This window comes from Podarcis gaigeae (genome assembly GCF_964106915.1).
Source record: "Podarcis gaigeae genome assembly, chromosome: 10".
Taxonomy (NCBI): domain Eukaryota; kingdom Metazoa; phylum Chordata; class Lepidosauria; order Squamata; family Lacertidae; genus Podarcis; species Podarcis gaigeae.
The window spans coordinates 72,734,595-72,751,113 of record NC_139686.1 but is presented as its reverse complement, the minus strand read 5'-3'; the positions used below and the strand labels follow the sequence as shown (position 1 = coordinate 72,751,113).

The 16,519-nt window shown below is 44.7% G+C and overlaps 1 protein-coding gene across 25 annotated transcripts in view; it reads left to right on the top strand.

The window, feature by feature from the left end:
* Positions 1–1,479: 1,479 nt before the first annotated feature.
* The window catches only part of PPFIBP1 (PPFIA binding protein 1), a 120,932-nt gene continuing 105,892 nt past the window's right edge, over positions 1,480–16,519 (top strand). For 18 of the 25 annotated variants that reach the window (XM_083701386.1, XM_083701392.1, XM_083701388.1 and 15 more), the window contains exon 1: positions 1,505–1,683. The gene's annotated coding sequence lies outside the window, so the exon portion shown is untranslated. Of the gene's footprint in view, positions 1,684–16,519 lie in introns of all 25 variants that reach the window. The other 7 variants (XM_083701395.1, XM_083701393.1, XM_083701366.1 and 4 more) reach the window with 5 other exon arrangements.

Below are 16,519 nucleotides of genomic sequence, written 5' to 3'. Positions count from 1 at the left end.
AAGGTCACATGTGGCCCTCGAGGTCAGTCTGTTTAGCTCTTGGACTCTTTGGCATGTCCAAAGTCTGTTTCGGTGGCCTAATCCGGCCACTGTGGCAGTTTATTTCCTGGGGTACAATCCTAAAAAAAGCTTAACAACTTTGGTTGGCCCCTTGGCCGGCCCTCACGGCCCTTCACTTCATCAAATCTGGCCCTCTTTGAAAAAAGTTTGGACACTACAGCCCTAGACCAAGCCTCTCGCTGGTTCTCCTTGAGGGCTTTTGCCTGGTTATAATGTGCCACTGTACAGTATAGTGCATTTTGCTTGCCTGGGTGTATGTCTACTAAGGTCTGGGTTTTGTGTTACTAGAAGGTTGTTGGTGTTATGAGAAACGAAGGAAGAAGCTGGGTCTGTTTAGCCTGGAAAAGAGGAGAATGAGAGGAGATAGGATAGCCATCTTCAGATATCTCAAGGGCTGGAAGAGGGAACAAGCTTGATTTTTTCCAACTCTGGATGTTAGGACTTGAACCAATGGCTTCAAGTTACTAGAAAGGAGATTCCAACTAAAGATCAGGAATAACTTTCTGACAGTAAGTTGTTTGGCAGTGGAATGGTTGCAGAATCTCCTTCATTGGAGGCATTTAAGCAAAGGTTGGGTGGCCATCTGTCATGGATGCTTTAGCTGAGATTCCTGCATTGAGGGGTTGGACTAGATGACCCCTGGGGTCCCTTCTAATTCCACAGTTGTTTGATTCTATAAGTCCTGTCTCAGGCCAGACCTTTTAAAATTAGTTTGAGAAGCTTTTGTTTTGATTCCCCAATCCTAAAACACACACAAAAGATGATTTAGCAACAGTCCCTAAACTGAATGATTTCGCGACAGTCCCTGAGTTGAATTGCAATTCATTCAGAATTTGGCTGCGCGACTGGCTGGTGTTTGCTGTTGCTGCTGCGTGAATAACGTCCATTGTAAAACCAGACTGAAGTTAATTTCAGTTCCGGACTGCGAAGAGCAAGCCTTGCAAGCGGAGCGCGAGGGCGAAGGAATGGGCCAAACGGCGGGGAGGCTGTTAAAATGCAACCTTATTCCAATTCCCCCCCCAGCATGGCCTGGAGCAGGCAGATTTCTTCCAGGACGACACAGTTTTTTCCCAGTTGCTGAAAGTCCTGGGGCTCTTCTCCCCACCCGCCTCGAGAGCACGCAGTTTCGGAAATTACGAGGGGAAAATGATTTTCAAAATGGAAAAACTCTAAAACCAGTTTTCACTTTGCACTGGTAGTAAAGATCCCCGTTTGCACTTTGCATTCGCGACAAACCCCCCGCGTGATTCGCTGCGCGCTGTTCACTCCCCGCGCCGCCTCTCCCCCCCCCCTTCCCGGGATCCTGGAATGTCGATGGGGAGGCGGGCCAGCCCCAGCCCCGCCCCCTTCCCGCGAGTGACGTCCTCCCTCTCCAATCCCCGGTTGGCGGGGGCGGGCTCTCCGGACTTTCCTCCCTTTGCGGGGGCGGGAGCGGGAGGAGCCTGGGGAAGGGAGTGACGTGGGTCTCCGCCTGGCTCGCTTCTCCGGCCGGGATCCTGCGGGGCGCCAGGCGGAAGGAGCTCGGGGAGAAGGAGAGCGAGAGAGCGAGGGATGGCTTTGTAAAGTTGGCCAGAGGGGCGAGGCCTTTTCTTTGCTGAAAGTCCCGGTCCGCTTCCGACTTGGGTAAGTCCGTGGGTCTCCTCGTGTGCAGGAGGAGCTCGCCTGCTTTTCCTGGCTTGCAAGCGCGGCCGCTCTCTGGACAGGCTGCTTCGGGGATGCTGCCAAATTCCTCCCTTTCTCTCTCTCTCATCCTGGAACACTCTATCCCCCCCCCTCCGGGTCTTGGCTGCCAGGTGCCCCCTCCCCACTTGTTGGCCATCGGCAGGAAGCGCCGAGTTGGGTCCTGAATGGGGGCTGATCTTCCGAAGGGGGGGGGGAAGGAGCGAGTCCTGCGAAGGGTGGAGAAATGTAAACTTGAAGCCTGGGGTGGGATCGGTAAGGGGGGCTTTATTTAAACCAGCTCCCTGGAAGGGGGGAGGGAGGGGGAGCCAATCTGCAGGTTAGAATCCAAACAGGTTGATCAGACGCCAAGGAAATTGGAGTCTTTTCTCAAACCTGTGATGATTGGGCAATGAATGCAGTGTGTGTGTGTTTGTGGAAAATCATGTAGATGAAAGCACGGGGAAATATATTAAAAATGAAAATGGATGAGATTTGGTAAAGGGGGGAAAGAGATTTTAAGGAAGGTATATGCTCAAGACCTCCTCCTAAACTTGGGAAGAACGGCCTACTTTTATGTTCACACTGGTGCTAAATGGAAAAGGTGATCTTGCAGTGGTGGGGATCTAGCAGGATATTGTGAAAACCTTGTCGCGCTTGAGAGAATATTTTGGGCTGCTGGCTTAATGTCTCCCAGGCTAAGGTTCTATGTTTCACTAGACTAGAGGGAAGAAGTTTATTAGTCCGGTCTGTTGGTGCCAATAAAAATTTGCTTGAGGTTTAATTTAAGTTGGTAGCTTTTTAAAAACCAACATGCCTAATCACACCCCATACTTGTAGTGCAGTTTCAAGGCTAGTGGAAGTGAACTTTCCAGATTCCTTTTGGATCAGCCTCATTGATTTTTGTTTTGGCTTCAGCAGTGTGTGAATGGCTCGATAACTGCAGTTTAATTGAATTAAAAAGTCATGGTTTCATTAATTTGGGATAAGGGTTATTTTGGGAGAGGTTGTTCTGTCCAATAGGTACTTACTTTGTGTTTTTAATATTGTTATGTTTTCTGCTGCTTTAAAAGCCTGTCAGATTTCTGCTGTCTCTGCCCAGTTGGGAGCAAGGGCTCCTGCGAACACAGAGTTCTTTATTTCTCTTCCTGCCTGTGAAACTGGAAGCTGCCATATATTCCAGCTAGACATCTGCCGTTTGCTTATTCACGGGAGCAAAACAAACCCACCTTCTTTTGACCAGTAAAAATGTTGGGCGGCACCATCTGAGGAAAGTTTGGAGAGAGTAAAATAAAGACTGACTGAAGCTTCACTTTGAAGCTTCTGCTTGTTGGGTTGTTGGTTCAGTTTGGTGTCTTTAACCTCTGCTCTGGGATGTATGCAGCATATGTCTTTGTGTGTGTAAACTGTGGTGAAATCCTATAACACTTGCACGCTTTTACACTTGTGCAAAATACAGTTTTGAGAAGCTGTTCATTCCCAGTGACTTGGATCCCAGCAGGGTGGATTTGATTTAAATCAAATCAATTTAAATCACGATTTAAATTACTAGTCAGTAAGACTTGATTTAAATCATTTTTTGCCAGAAAGACTCTCCGTCACTGATGGGCTGCCCTTCTCCCTCCTCAGGGAAAAGCCCCCAACTTGCTCCACGTGGCCCGTGGAAGGGAGTGCTGAGCAGAGCCTGGGATGCATACAGGCTCTGCTCAGCGCTCCCTTTAAAGAATATTGCTTTCCTTGCATTTCCCCTCCAAAAACTAGGTGCGTCTTATGGTCAGGTGCGTCTTATGGAGTGAAAAATACAGTGATCCCTCTTCTGAATTGTACCCTCCCTCTCCCCAAACCAGGCCTGTATTAACCATCTGTTTCGTTGGGGGTTGTGTGTAGGTTGTTGCCCATAGAAGTGTTGATGCATATGAATTCTGTGGAGTTGGAAAATAGAGACTCCTTTTGCTGTCCTCTCTTTCCTGGCAACACGGTCTGCTTGTTTGCTCCAGATTGACCCAAAAGACAGGAACTGAGCAGTTCCTTCCGTTATCTGCTGCATTTGAAGCCTCACCCCGGCTTCAAAGAGAGAAAGGACACTGGTCTTCAGATCACTTTTGCAGGCCCAACGTTTGTCTGTCCTACCTACAAGTGACTTGCAACTTCCATTTGAGAATCTTGGCTCTAAGAAAGAGCAGCGAAGCCCAGAGAACTGAAAAATAAAGCTTTGTTGTGATGGATAGAGGCAATCCTGTGCAGCTGTAGTAGGGATTCTGAGTGGTTTGCAGTGAAATAGGCATGGTGGTATCCTGTGCAAGGCAGATTTATCTTTTTGTTGAGACTCCAGGCTAACAAGTTTATTAATACAAATAATAGTTCATTCATTTATTTAATATACTTTGTTTCAGAATGCAGCGTGTAGTACCTGATAAAATCAACCAGATAACATGCACAACATTAAAATGGTAAAAAGCCTAATGCAGTAACAACGAGCCAAAGCAATAAAATCATACTGTTCTGTTTCAGACAGTCACTCCACACAGGGCAACTAAGAATAGCATCCTTAGACACGAGGACTCCCAAATGTGTGAATGCCCCTCGCATGTAGAGTGGTAGCTCATAAGGAGTAGTAATAGACCAGAGAGTTGTTAAAGCTGGGCCTTGTCAGGTTCCTGATAACATGAAAGCCTGTTATGAACCAGCTTGAGAGGAGATGAGCTGCTGTGGATAAGCAGAGGACGAGGTGGTCAGTCAGTATCTCGCCATGGAGTGGGAGGAGGGAATGGAATAATTTAGAATGGCTTTGGGGTTGGTCTCCAGGGTGGTTTGATCAAATTCTTATTCTCATCATGGTTTGACTTGTGACTAATATGTTGCACATTAACGTAACACCTGCTGATGGTGTGGTGGCATTTTCACTGAGCACTACATCTGGGGCTGTGTCTTGTGGCTAAAAGTGTGAGCTATTTCAAGTTTCTTCACGGCCATTAGGACATCACGACCCCTTCAATATAGAAGTACAGTGGTACCTCGGGTTAAGTACTTAATTCATTCCAGAGGTCCATTCTTAACCTGAAACTGTTCTCAACCTGAAGCACCACTTTAGCTAATGGGGCCTCCCGCTGCTGCCATGCCGCCAGAGCACAATTTCTGTTCTCAGAAAAGCAAAGTTCTTAACCCGAGGTAATATTTCTGGGTTAGCAGAATCTGTAACCTGAATCGTCTGTAACCTGAGGTACCACTGTAGAGGTAGCCTACCTCATATTATAAAGATAATGGGGATAATATATATAAAGTGTCTTGGTGTGTTTGAAAGCGGTATAGCTCCATCAGTAAAGCAGGAGACTCTTAATCTCAGGGTTGCAGGCTTGAGCCCCATGTTGGGAGAAAGATTCCCCCATTGCCGGGGGGTTGGACTAGATGGCCCTCATGGTCCCTTCCAACTGGCAGTGCTATGATTCTAAGATTCGTCCCCTGTGTCTTGATGCTGAAGTTGACGAGAACTGGAAGTACTTTTAAGAAAAAGAATCCATAAATACTAAGTATAAAGTAAGTCCGGAATTTAGGCAGATGCTATGTTCTGGGGATTGTGCCTGCCCCCTTTTATTTTATTATTTTTTTGCCAAGTGCGTGAAGCTGAAATGCCATTGGTGGGTCCTGCCTTGCCAGCTGAAGAGCCACATCTTCTTTCTTTCCTATTCTCTTGGTACCAGAGTGGACTCTTGGATGGCATTTTAAGAGATTATCTGTTTTCAGTAATGTGTGCAGAAGAGATGGGGGCCAAAACAGGCTGGCAACCCCAAGCTGTTTTTGAAGAGCTGAATAAATGGCAGAATGCCTGTGTGGTATGCAGTGTTCTTCATAAGTAGCTTTTCTGATTCTAAAGGATAGCTTAAAGCAGTTTTCTAAACCATATTTATGGGGAGTGACTGATTCAAATTTACCTCATGTTTTTAATCTGTAGACAATTTTTAAGGATTTATGGCGCAGTCAGCATTGCTAGTTCTTTTTCCTTTAGCCTCGTTCAAGGTTTTGACAGTAAAATATGCACTGCGAACTGTTGGTTGTAGAACATGCAGAAGGGCATAAGTGATCAGCAAAATAAATATCTCTCTTCCTGAAACTTCAGTGCCACAACAAAGGCGCTCATAAGTGCAGATATTCTGAACAGTCAAATATACCTGAAGTCAAAAAGCCTTGATGTACTGTAATATTTTCACACTTTTAAATATACAGTGTATAGTTACACTCTAGTGTGAGCAAGGATGGAGCTGTGCAAATAGAGCTGCTTTTCAGAAACACACGGAACTGCCATGTGAATTGTGGTCTCCTTTGCTTTGCACATGTAAGTGAATGTTTCTCTCCATATATAGGGAAAAGCTGAAGAATTCAGGGTGCTGTTACCGTGGGAGATAAACTGACCCTGGATGCGTAAAGATGGGCATTTGCCTGTGCGTGGTGCAAGTGCTTATTTGGACACAAATGCATGCTCCCCCCACCCCCGGGCCGCCCTTGCACTCTGCTAGCATTCCTTATACCCTGCAGCCATAAGCACCAGGAAAAGTAGTGAGTGTTTGGGAGACCCTAGAGACCGTAGTCTAGCACTTCTCGGGCATGGTGCTCAAGGTGGGACTGCTGATTCTGAAGCCCACAGGACGTTTGGTGAGTAGGGCAGATGGTCAATGAAAATGGGAAGTGCCAGGGTGGTGGAAAAGATGGGATTTTACTTCAGTAGCTCAAAACAGAACAGTTGGCTCAAGTCTGCTGACTGGCTGGTTAGTCTCTCACCTGGAGAGCTTGGGCTTTTTAAGGAGAAAGTTATTTAAGCAGGACAATTATTTTGAGAGGTGTAGGCTCTCTTTGGGCGCCTTCTGCTTCTACTTCATCCATACTGGTTTCAGTATTGCTGTCAGCAGCTGTTCCGTAGTCCATGACAATGGAACAAGCCCACAACTGGAGATGTGGGGGAACTGGGGGTGTGAAAGTGAATATTTTATGAAATGTAGGCCCTGTTTAAAGAAGTGTGAAGTTGCCAAATTCCTTTAACAATTTAAACAAAAAAAAAGTGTGCCCATTTGTTTATAAAAACATTTCTAGACCGCCCCAAGTTGGTGAACAGCAAAAATTTATCACTTTGTACACTTCTTGCAAGCCAGGAGCAGTTTTCTTTGTTACTGGAGGTTTGGGAGTGAAATACTGGCAGCACCCCTCCTCCCCTTTATATTGGTAAACAAAAGCTGCAATTTTGTGTAAGATACATTTGAGGGAACAAGGACCCCAAAGGTGTCACCCCCCCTTCCCATGACGGGGGCCTGCTTGGATGGTTCGTTTCCTTCCCAGGGCAGTGAGAGTCACTTCTTCCAAAACCCCAACATTTTCTCACTCTTACTGGATGGGAAGGGGCACAGTTACAGTCGTAAGTGACTGCCAGTTCTAGAAGAGGATTTTTATACTTGTGGAAGGTTCAGTTTTCGTATGTTTCAGGTTTCCTATGTTGCTTTTCAGGTTTTTTGTTTGGGAGATATGGTTGTAACACCCTCCTCAGACGGCTGAGGGCAAATGAATTACTGGTGAAGGCTGAATGGCAACTTTGCAACTTTGCATATTTGAGAACTAGTTCTTACTAAGGCAGTCTTAAGACTTGCATCTTGGGGATTGTATCCTAATACTCCGACTTTTCCACATGTCGGGCATGTTTTGCTTGGCAGAGAATCCCATTATGTGAATCCCCATCTGTAGTCTTCTTAAGTGATACAGTCCAGACCTTATTGAGTGATTGAATTTATATACTGCCCTATTCCTGGAGGTCTCAGGATGGGTCACAGAATAAAATCAAAATATAAAACCATAAAATAATGACAACCCAATAACACCCCCCCTGCATTTACTGCCTTGTTGACAACATGACATTGGTAAACATGGCAGCCAACTAGAATATTGGCTTCCTTGCATTACAGCTGGATCCAAGTGTATATTGAGTTTTGCTTTTATACACAGCTTTGGGGTTCTGAAAAATTACAGAATTTATGTGACATTTAAAATTATTTTCTCATGTAGAAAATAACTGCTTTAGGCCAATAAGGAAATGGCACATGTTTAAATTAAGGTTTTCCTAATTTGTTTAACTGTACAGTCATACCTCGGGTTACAGACCCTTCAGGTTGTGGTTTTTTTGGGTTTACGGACTGCCGAAACCCAGAAGTACCGGAACGGGTTACTTCCAGGTTTTGGCAGTTGCGCATGCACAGAAGCGCCGAATCGCAACCCGCAGACACACAGATGCGGGTTGCAAACGTGCATCCCGCACGGATCACGTTCGCAACCCGAGCGTCCACTGTAGTATGTTAGTTACCAAATTATTTCATAAATGGCTGGGGTTATGCTGCTTGCTTTCCACCTTATTGTACAAGGACAACTATATTTTTCCTGTCTCTGTGACAAATACTGAAATACATTATACAGTCATTTAGTGCATGGTCTGATGCATATGTAGGAGATGGTGTTGGTGGCTTTGCTAAAGGTTATCCAGGTTGATTGTGGTAGAACTGATATTTGAACCAAATACTTCCCTGCTTACATAGTTCATGCGATTAACTAATATGCTCCACCAGTATTTATCCTTCACTGAAATATGCCACACTTTCAGGTCAGTGTCTCATCCTTAGTATGGTTTAGTGTCAGCAGGGTGAACATCATTCTCCATTTCAGCGTCTAAGTCCTAGAACACATTCTGTTATGTATTTAACTCCTGTTAAACCTGAAGAAGGAGCCTAGAGGTTAGTCTATGGCATTTCCTTCCTCATTAAACATATTTGCAGTTCAAAGGTTTGCTTGATTTCTTCTACAGAAGCTAACTTTCAGCACTGGTTTGTTGAAATGACTGATTCTTACATGTTGGCACATTTGAGAACTGATGCTCATCTATTTTGGTCTAATTGTTCCACAGCTATTAAGGATGCATTTAAAATCTTAGCAGTTTTCTATGTCTTACAGTCCTATAAACTATATGAAACAAGTCTGATTTCAGAGATTGTGTTGCAAGTTTTAAGTATACACATGGCCAAGATTGTCGCATATACCAGCTAAACAGAGGGAATCATCTAATTTCTGGTTTCAGAACTACACTTCATTGAAAAACTGCCAGTGAATTCTTAACCCTGAAAATTTGCTAACCCATCATACCACTTCTCAGCAATTTCTGTTTTGTTCTTGGTATCTGCCAATGGACCTGCCCGTTAAGCATCCAGGACTTACAACTTCAAAAGATTGTCGCCTCAGCCGTCAACACAAATGCCACTAGGATTTCACTCATAATGCTCCAAGTTCCTGATGAAACCAAGAGAGTGAGGCGGCTGCTGCCTTCAGAAATATTATCTGAGACACTACATTTTTTTAGGTTCAGGGGTTCTCAAACCTTCTTTTAGGAAACCCTTGCCTACTGAGGAATCTCTACGGATTGGGCTTGCATGTTGTAATGGATCCAGGGACACGTACAGAGCACAATGCGAGTCGCTTCATGCAGGGCACCAGTTGTAGGCCTCACCGTTGCCCTATATCACCTGAGAGCGCATCCTTGAAGGTCCCCATGTGCTCCTGGGGTGGACACTGCAGGAGAAAGCTGGCAGTGGGGCGCAAGTTGTCTGCCTGATCTTACTGAGGAAACCCTGAATGTATTTTCAAGGACCGACCAGAAGTTGAACACAATTTGGAAACCTGTGTGTGTTCTCCCCACCTCTTCCAGCCGGGAGGCACTGGTTACGCAGAAGGAGATGTTAAAGGAAATAGCCTGATGCGTGTTAGGGCAGCACCTTGGGGGGAAAACTGGAGCCCTGTGTGAAATGCTCACAATGTCAGACTCGATCCGTAAAGCTCCCAGCTATGTAGGTTTGTACAGTCTCTGCGTTTATTTATAAATCCTTCAGGAATGAGGGCCACAGCATGAGGTTCTCATATGGATGGTATGCATGTCAGAAGAGGAGATGTCCCCTCAAGACTGCCTTTTCTTCCCACCCCCACCCCTTCCTGTGATGTTGACCTCATTTTCAGACTTCAAAGTGAAATCCAAACTCGGCTGCCCCTTTAAGGCTACACAATTACTGGGTGACCTAGTTCTGTCCTACAGTTTTATGAAATTGGAATGTGATCATTCCCACACCCCCTGTGGGAAAGCGAGGATTACTTTCAAGGTGTCAAAGGGATATCTCCTGGGGCCTCTTTGTTTATGAGGCAAATGAGGGATGCAAAACAAATGGCTTCTTGCTAAGTTACTTGCGCTATGATTGGCCTTGAGTGAAATGTGAGCAGAGGGAAGGAGTATCATTTACCAGCCTAACCATGGCAGCTGGAATGTATGTGGGGTGGGAGGGCCTGTATATCACAAGGATTTACAGACAGCAGTGGTGCATGTGAATGATGCCTTCCCCTTCTGCTCTCTGCCCCTGATTCCGCTCTTTTTTAACTGCATTGTAGGTTACACATCGTAGTTTGAATCTTTCTGCATTTGAGCAGCTAGAATGTAATGGTGTGCCCTCTATATATAGGGCCTACTTAAGGTTGACTTGCTTATTATCCAGTTGTTTGGGTTTTTTTGGTGTTCTTTGCCATCCCCTCCCCGAATCTTCTGGATTGGCAGAGCAGGGCCTTGCCCTGTTTTCACTGGAGTATGGCCAAATAAGAGAGTCTCTCTCCTGCTACTTGAAAGTGCTCCTGCTGTTTCTTATCTTCACCAAATTACAACCCAGATGAGAGTTCCTGGGAAAGGGGGTCTCAGTGTTGCTGGGAGTGTCCAGAAGATCTTGGGTGTGTGTAATCCCCTGTAGCAATATTTTGGAAGCAGTGAATATTAAGAAGCCTTCTGAAAGGGAAACAGCCCTGACCAAAACTGCTGGTTTGAAAATGTTTAGGGATCTTCAACACAAGAAGTGCTCATTATTTACTTTGGCTGGCCTGTGTACTTGGGCCCAGTGCAAAAGTTTGTTGTGCTTGTGGGGAAATGGAATTTGTGACTTTTGTGGGACGATGATGCATGTAGTGGTGGAAGCTGTGTTTTGCGTTGCCATGATGGTGCAGATTGCAGTAGTAGTGTGCTTACCCCACAAGTTGTACCAGTCATGCCTCTGTACTATTAGGGGTCAGCTTTAGGTGTATCGGAACATGAAGATACCTTTTTTAAGTACAGTGGTGCCTCGCAAGACGAAATTAATCCGTTCCGTGAGGCTCTTCGTATAGCGGTTTTTTTGTCTTGCGAAGCAAGCCCATTGACAGCTTAGCAGATTAGCGCTACAGCTGTCAAGCGGCTTCCAGCGATCAGCTGTTAAGCGGCTTATCAGCAGAACAGCTGATAAGCGGCTTAGCGGCTTAAGAAAAGGGCGAAAAAAGCGAAAAAAACCCGCGGGGGATGCAAGATTTTTTTCGTCTTGCGAAGCAACCCCATAGGGGATTTCGTTTTGCGAAGCGCCTCCAAAACGGAAAACCCTTTCGTCTAGCGGGTTTTTCGTCTTGCGAGGCGTTCGTCTTGCGGGGCACCACTGTAGTAATCTGATAATCATGGTGCAAATGGTTTACACATTGTTAAATGATATTCAGTGCATTTGTTTCCCTTCCTAAAGATAGCTCTTTAAAAGGTGTTACCTCTCTGGTATCTCAAAAGTAGTATACGTCAATATATTTAATTTCTTTAAAAACATAAAATATAAAGATTATGTTTGATTTTGCGGGCTTTGCCTGTATGATGTGTACTTTAGCTTTACATGGGACTGCACAACAGTTTGTCAATCTTATTTTAAAGTATTCATTATGTTTTACCTTTTAGCTGACATTATGAATTTTTCTAACATGTTGAGGGGGTTTACAGGGTTATGTTGGCCCTACTGTGAGCCTGAGAAGGAGCACTATGCATGTGTTGGAAGAACACATGTAAAATTCCATATGTGTGTGTGGTGAGGCCTTGTTGGTGGGCAAGTCAGTGTTGAGGGGGAGGCTAGCCCATGCAGTCCCACAATTCCTCCATGTTGGGTTTAAATGTGTGAAGGCTTTTGTATGACCAGTGGCTTGCCCAACGCCAAACCACAAAGAGGATTGCTGTGGATTTGAACTTGGGATTCCTACATCAAACTGCACTCAGTAGCAGATGGTGAGGTGGGCTGGCAGTGCTCATCTTGCCTCCTGAGAGCTGACTCAGTGCTGCTTCCCAAGAAGAAAGAGGGGAATGGGTGATGCAGCAGGGAGGTTAGTGTGGTGCAGGCACACCGACGGGAAACTCATTTGGCTTTGCCCATGTGTTTACACCATACTGGCTTTCCCATCACTCCAGCCCTCTGCTTCCTAGCCAAGTACAGCCCTTCCGGACTCTCTGTTTGGCTGTTGGGACTTTCTGGGGGCACACCTTTCTCCAGCCTTGCTTTGTACCCTCCTTGAGTGTTTTTGCCTGGTTGGAATGTGATCTTGAACTCTGATGATGCCCTTTGCTTGCCTGGATGGAGGATAGAGAGGGAAGTGTTGGTGTGTGCAGATGCTAGCCTACTGTACAATGGTAAAATTCACTGTGAACACTTTTACCTAGAATCATAATGAATAGAATGATCTGAAACTATTTGAATATATATAAGCAACTGGGAAAAAACCACTTTGTGAACTAGAGGCCTCATTTGTCAACGCTCATCTTCACAGTCCTTCATAAACAATACCTGCTTCCTAAGGTAATGAGCAGAATAAGTATTAACCCATATTAATGGGTGCTTAAACGGAGGATTACTGTCCAGCCAATTAGCCTTGTGAGAAGCCTGTGGCTAGATTAGAAGTGGACCTGAAATAAATAAAGTAGAAGTCCCCCCCCCCCATTTTTATTAAGTTCGTTGGACTTTATAAATTAGAGCCTTGGAAGTAAGTGCCAGTGTTATTGAGTGGGCATTTCTTCCACACAAGTGTAGGATTGCAGCCCTAACACTTACCGGTAATTGATGTGGAAACAGTGCTTGGATGATGCACCAGAATTCACATCATGTTTATGACATCCGCGTGATGCATTCAGAGAGTGCTGGAGTTGAGCTAGGGTTCAAAATTCCTCCCCGCCCCCTGGACAGTCTTCCACCAGCCTCTCTTTCAGCCCGACCTGCCTCACAGGGGTTTTGTGAGAATAAAATGAAAACAAACAAATATCCATTTATGTCGTTAAGAGTGAAAATCTACAGTAGTATCATGGCTTTTGTTTGTGTGTAATTAGAATTGGTTGAAATTTGTTTCAACCTTTTGTTTGTGTGTAATTAGAATTGGTTGAAATTTCACCCAGGTGCCTTACCATGTTGAACTGTGTTCGCCAGCAGGTTACCTCTAATTTGAAGATTGGATGGTGGTGGACGTGGGTGTGTTTTCCCATCTACACTGCTGATAATGTTCACAGTCCTCTTTCTTCAGTTACTTTTCCAGTGCAGGCCCATTTGACTAGTTTAATGGCATACCCTGCAAAGGGAATTCAGCTGTGAAAACTCCTTGTGATGTTGTGAAGTTGCCTCTTCGTTCTTAACCAGATGAGCAAGCTGACTGGTATTTTTTGGTTTTGTCTCAGTCGAGGGAGGGTGGCTGTCTAAATTATATTTCTTTTTCCAAATTGTAAGGGAAAAAGTGATCATAGCTGCTGTCATGTTCTATTTTGTGTCTGTGTGTTGGAATTTTCCATAAATGAGTCTTGCCATCCAGATGAATTTTGTGGTTGTCTCCTTGTGCTGTGCATTGTTCCTCTGTGGGCATATAGTCTTTTTCTCACACTTGTACCTTCCCAGATGTTCCATTTGTTTCTTTGGCTGTTGATTGAAAAGAATGGGTGCCAAAGGGCTTCAGATTTCAAGTAACATTTCTGATAATTGTCCAAGGGAAACAGGAGCTATGAGGTTAACTGTCCTGAAAAGACATGCTTCATGTAAAACAGATCACAGCTATATGCCTTATCGCTTCCTTGTTCATGCAAAAGGTTTGTCTGTATTTAATAAAATCCTGTAATACTTGGCAAATCATCCTGTGAAGTGGAATATGTGATCTGATTGCCCAGAAAGCCAGGGGCATGCTCCATGCTTTATGGAGCAGTTGTGTTAGTCAGGGCTACGACTGGTGTTAACAGTGTGCAGAGTCCAAATGTTATGGACATGTGCCACAAAGTTATGGCTCCTTGGCATCTGTCCTTGAGAGTTTGGAAATGCAGCTCATGGTTTCATAATGTATATGTTAATAATAATAAGCACCAGTGCAGCATTGGTGTAGACATGCTGAACATGATTACAGTGGTACCTTGGGTTAAGTACTTAATCCGTTCTGGAGGTCCGTTCTTAACCTGAAACTGTTCTTAACCTGAAGACCACTTTAGCTAATGGGGCTCCTTGCTGCTGCCGTGCCGCCAGAGTACGATTTCTGTTCTCATCCTGAAGCAAAGTTCTTAACCCGAGGTACTATTTCTGGGTTAGCGGAGTCTGTAACCTGAAGTGTCTATAACCCAAGGTACCACTGTTAAATGCTAGTGCTAGTTAAATACCAGTGTGTTTTGGCCACTTGATACTAGTTTACAGTACATAGCTGAATGAGATTAAATGTCTCACTATTGTGGTTCCCAGCTAAGTAGAACAGCACTATGAAGATGTCTCAGATTTTTAACAGGAGAATCTTTATAAGGTTTTGTGTAGAAAGAAATTAAAGTTAAATATGTTGGTTTGAAGTGCAGATGGTTGTATGGTTCTGCCTCTACAATACTTACTTCAAGGAGGCCCCCCTTTTCTCCAAGGAACGCAAGAAAGGTGTACATCAGGCATCCACAACCTTCAGCCCTCCAGATGTTTTGGACTACAATTCCCCTCATCCCTGACCACTGTTACTGTTAGCTAGGGATCATGGGAGTTGTAGGCCAAAACATCTGGAGGGCTGCAGGTTGGAGGTGCCTGGTGTACATGGTTCTTGCCTCCGCATTTTATCCTCGAAACAGCCTTGTGAAATATGATGAACTGAGACAGTGGCTGGCCCAAGGTCACCCAGTGAACTTGGCTCAGTGGGCATTTGACACACTGACCGTTATACCACACTGGCGGTGGGGGAATGCTTAGCTTTTGTACACAGAAGGCCTGAGGAGCCATCCCTGGCCTTTTTACAGTTGCAAGGATGTCTGATAGCATGATTGGGAAATATCTTTGCTTATGGTTGTGGAGAGCTGCTCCCAGTTATAGCTGACATTACTAGGTTGAATGGACTAATCTTCCAACTTGGTAAAAGGCAGCTACAAACGTTAATATGGAGGGGACCACTTAGGATCAGCTGGTTTACAGAAACAGGTCAAAATGTACACCCAAGTTCTGTGATGTGAAAGACCAGCAGTGGAAGACCTCAGTTATCATTGGCAGGATTCTTCCCATAGCTGTCAAGTGTCCCTTATTTGAAGGGACAGTTCCTTATTCCAGCGCCATGTCCCGCTGCTGTCCCTTATTGATGGATGTCCCTTAAATGTCCCTTAAATGATGTCCCTTAAATTTCAAAGGAAGCAGCTCCTCTCCCTCCCTCCCTGCCCTGTTGCTCACCCAATAAGAAGTCTAAGAACGACTGGGGGGTGGAGCTTGCATGCCTTGTGTGTGGCTAATTAATGCAAGCTGAGGGGTTTTTTGAATGCTGGATGCCATTTTGTTGCACGTGCTGCTGCAAACTTTGCAGTGCAAAGCCAGGCTGGGGAGCCATCTTAAGTTGAGGCAGCATAGGCCTTGTGGTGCATGTGATTCAGATTCTATTCAGTTGAACCTCTGGTTACAAAGTTGGTTGGACAATGTTCTCGAAGCTACCAGCATGAGTTTGACCAGATTGCAGGAGGACAGGAAGACTGGAGTGTCTGGAACAGGTGAGGCTGCAGGTCCCTTATTTTCAAGGCTGCTGGTCCCTTATTTTCAAATCTGTAAGTTGACAGCTATGATTCTTCCAGTCTTGTATATTCAGAGGTATATGCTGGGCCTTAAATATTCTGATGAGACTATTTGAGAAGGTGGCTTACAGTTGAATTACTTTGCTGTTAGGCTCCACTGAAAACTAAAGGTGATTCAAGAAAATACCTTTAGGATGGGTATTCATAGGCATCCTTTGTTTTGTGATGTGGCCTGTCCTGTTGTAATGCTGGGATGGAAGACTCTGCATGACTGTATTCATGACTGCATTGGAAGCTGTGGAAGAACAGGACCCATTTTTTGGAGCAGACAATGGCAGCCTAGCTCTGACCAACTCCAGTCAAGCCTTATGAGGAGAATAGGACTGAAAAGGTGTGCTGATGCTCACAACATTTCTTCTTCTCTTAATGTATTTCTGTCTACCTCTCACTCACACATTTTCATGTGTGAATGCTTTGCATTAAAACAAACTACTAAAATCTTTCTTCTTTCTTTGGGTCCTGTAAGTACAAAGATGTTAAAAAGTGTTGCAATTTTTGCAGTTTAGATATTGCTGTAATAACAAAGAGCAGGCATGTGTTCACTGTCTCATAGCTAGTAGCATAAATGGATTTTGCCCTAGTTGTCTTGCAATGTGATTTTGCCCTGGGCTTATCCTCAAGATAAGAGATAATACAATTGGCTTCTATTTCCAAGAATGGTTTTGTAAACCCCTTACTTTAAGTAGCTTCGTTCAACAGAGATAACTCAATTGCTTTTTGCTCTTCTGTGGGGATTGTTGTGAGATGAATGCTTAAAAAATATTTTTATTCGGAAAAGCAAACCTGCTTCATGATTTTAGCAAAGGGTCGAGAGGAACAACTGAAATGTGGTGCTGGGTCAGGAACAAACCTCTGCACTTTCAAGGTGCTTGG